Raw genomic sequence first — 3,369 nt, 5'->3', positions numbered from 1 at the left:
GGTTAGGAACATTAGAAGGCTTTTAATTAAATTAAGTAGATATTCCTAAAGACGCTAGTACTCAAGATGTACAGCCCTTAAAGACCCACTAGAGTTAAGACTAACGCGTCTAACTATGCACTTAGAGCTGTATTGTCATAGCGGTGCCTAGATAGAAAATAGAGACTAGTGTTCTACTAGTCACAGAAGTTCTTAGGAGCAGAACTTAACTATAATGTTTATGATAAGAAACTACTTAGAGTAGTTAATGCCTTTGAAAAATAGGAGCTGTACCTGCTAGGACTCCCTAACACGATTAAGGTTTTTACTAATTACTGGAAACTAAAAAGTTTTATAACGACTGTGGAGACTTGACTAATAATAAGTCTAATAGGCTAAGATACTTACTTAGTTCAACTTTAAGATAACGCACCACGCGGGAACGCTTAATAGAGTAGCAGACGCTTTAAGTAGAAGGTCTAATTTGCGCGAAAAGGGTTATAGGGAACTATATGACGCCTTATTAAAGACGATGCCTAATAGTAGTCTAAAGTATAACTAGCTAGAACTAGCTAAGGTAGCTAAGGTGGCCAAGTAGGTAGAAACGCTACAGCAGGAATAGCAGCAGCGAGCAGCTAGCTGGCAGTTCAAGCCTAATAAAGCAGGCTCTAACAAACTATCAAATGACAAATAAGATTACTAAGATATAGTTTAAAAGAGTTAAACATACGTACTTCTATATATAAGATTAAGTCTTATATAGGAACTACACAAGTCCTAGGAATATAAATATACAAGAACTAAAGAAATAGTTAGATAACTAGCTAAGGTGTTTACGATGCCACGTATGCGTATGAAGGTGCAGGAAGTACTAGGCAACTATTTGGCATGTCACTAGAACAAGCCTAAGAGACATAAGCCCTATAGCCTGTTACAACCCTTACAGCCACCATCTAGACTATAGACTAGCGTAACAATGGACTTTATAGTGAAGCTCCTGAGATCGTTAGAACTAGGATTAGCTTAATTTTGCGACACAATCCTAGTAATTATGGATTAATTAACTAAGGCAGCAAAGTTTGTGCCTATAGAAGAGACTATTACGGCAGACGAATGCGCGTATAAAGTTACTAAAGCACTAGTGTTGGAGTATAGAATGCCTAAAGAGTTTATTACTAATTGTGATAAACTGTTTACGTCTAAAGACTAGAATACATTCCTAGTAAAGTTAGGTGTTAAGAAAAAGCTTTTAATAAGCTTTTACCTAGAAATAGATAGCTAGATAGAACAAATAAACTAGACATTAGAATAGTACTTATAAATGTACGCTAACAAATTGTAAGAAAACTAGGTAGAGTTGCTACTAACAGCGCAATTGGCCTACAATAGTACGAAATCTGCAGCAACAAAGCATTCGCCACACTACGCGAACTATAGATAAAAGCTAGTTGCTTATTAAGATCTAAAGGACATTAAAAGTATTATAGTAGGAGCAGACAATAAAGCGAAGCTTATGCAGGAATTTCACAAAGAATTAAGCAAGAACATAGCTTAATAGAACCTCACAATATCTAGAGTAGTAAATAAACTAAGAATTAAGGGAATAACCTTTAAGAAGGGGGATAGAGTTTCCCTATTACAACAAAACCTAAAAACTAAGCAACTATACAAAAAATTAAAGAACCTCTAAGTAGGACTATTTAAGATCCTAGAGGAAATAGGAAAAGTAAACTACAAGTTAAAACTCCTATAAGGCATACGAATCTACCCTGTCTTTTACAAGAAACTCCTAGAACTAGCACCTCTAGATGCTAAGCTAGCAATAGATATAAAGCTTAAAGACGACGAGTACAAGGTTAAAGAAATTAGAGACCTGCGGAAAATTAGTAGTTAGTGGAAGTACTTAGTTAAGTAGCAGGGATAGCTAGAGAGCCACAACACTTAGGAACCTAAAGGAAATCTAACAAACTGCAAGTCACTAGTACATGATTTTTACTTGAGACAACTAGAGAACTAAAAGTTAACTCTAGCGCGGAATAATTAAAATCTGCAGGGAAGGAAGGAGAAAAGTTAAAAGAAGGATTAAAAGAATTAGCCTGTAACTAGCCTAGATTAGCCAACGGCTCGGATAGCGGTGGTGTCTATAAAACAGGAAGGCCTGTACCACCAGGGGCGGAGCTCCCCTCGGCCTGCTCTTTCGCACAATCCTAGAGACTTAGAATAGCATAATCACGATCAGCGTACGACCACTTAAGAGCCTTAGTCTTAGTAACCTCTAGGCGAAGATGCGCAACTTTAGCCTTAGCCTATAAGAGAGCTAGACGCTTCTAACGCTTGTCTGCCTCTACTTTCTCCCACTCTTTCTTAGACACAAACAGACTACACTTAGCTTTTATAGAAATACAACTAGCGTAACACCTAACGTGGTTCATAAGCGAGCGGACACCCCAAGCGAGCGGACACCTCCTCACCAGCGCGTCGACGTTTTTACTACAACGCGTTATGTCTTAACCACATTAGATTTAATAAACATTTTCTGAAGCTGATATCCAACTTGCTATTTCTAATATTAATTCCTAACGTGTAAAGAGTGTTAAACGTGCTGCTAAGATCTATAGCGTCCATTGAATAACTTTATTTTACCGACGCGCTAGAAGACACTCTTAACGCGACTGCGAACTAAATTCAAAGCGCTTGAATAAGCTAGAAGAGGAGGCTATTGTTAGGCGTATTCTTGAAGAGTCTGCGCGAGGATTTGCGCCTACAAAGGCTAAGGTTCGAGCAATGGCTGATAAACTGTTAGAGGAGCGTGGTGGCAACCCTGTTGGCAAGAACTGGGTTGACAACTTTGTTAGGCGGACTGCTGAGCTCCGTACGCGCTGGAGCCGTCCCTATAATCACCAGCGAGCCGCCTGCGAGGACCCAGTGGCTATCCAGCGCTGGTTTGACTTAGTCCAGGCGACAAAGCAGAAGTGGGGTATTGTAGACGACGATATCTACAACTTTAACGAAACTAGCTTTATAATAAGCAAGATTTTATTATAGTTATTAATTATAGCATTAGAAGGATATAGGAAAAAGAAGCTAATACAGCTAGGCAACCGTGAGTGGGTTACTGTGATCTAAGGCGTGGGCGCGTTAGGTCGCTAAATACCACCCTTCGTTGTCTTTGCGGGCAAGGTGCTTATCAACGTCTAGTTTAAGAATTTGCCTGCCAACTAGGTTCTTAAAGTTAGTCCTAATAGCTAGACGAATAATTAGCTTAGTCTTGCCTAGTTAGAGCACTTCAATACCTATACAAAGAGCTCTACTATAGGTGGGTATTAACTACTTATTATTGACGGCCATGAGAGCCACTACTCCATCAATTTTCAAGATCTTTGCAAGGAG

Source organism: Exserohilum turcica (assembly GCF_000359705.1).
Source record: "Exserohilum turcica Et28A unplaced genomic scaffold SETTUscaffold_8, whole genome shotgun sequence".
Lineage (NCBI taxonomy): Eukaryota > Fungi > Ascomycota > Dothideomycetes > Pleosporales > Pleosporaceae > Exserohilum > Exserohilum turcicum.
The sequence above is the reverse complement of the archived record's forward strand: the minus strand, read 5'-3'. Positions refer to the sequence as shown.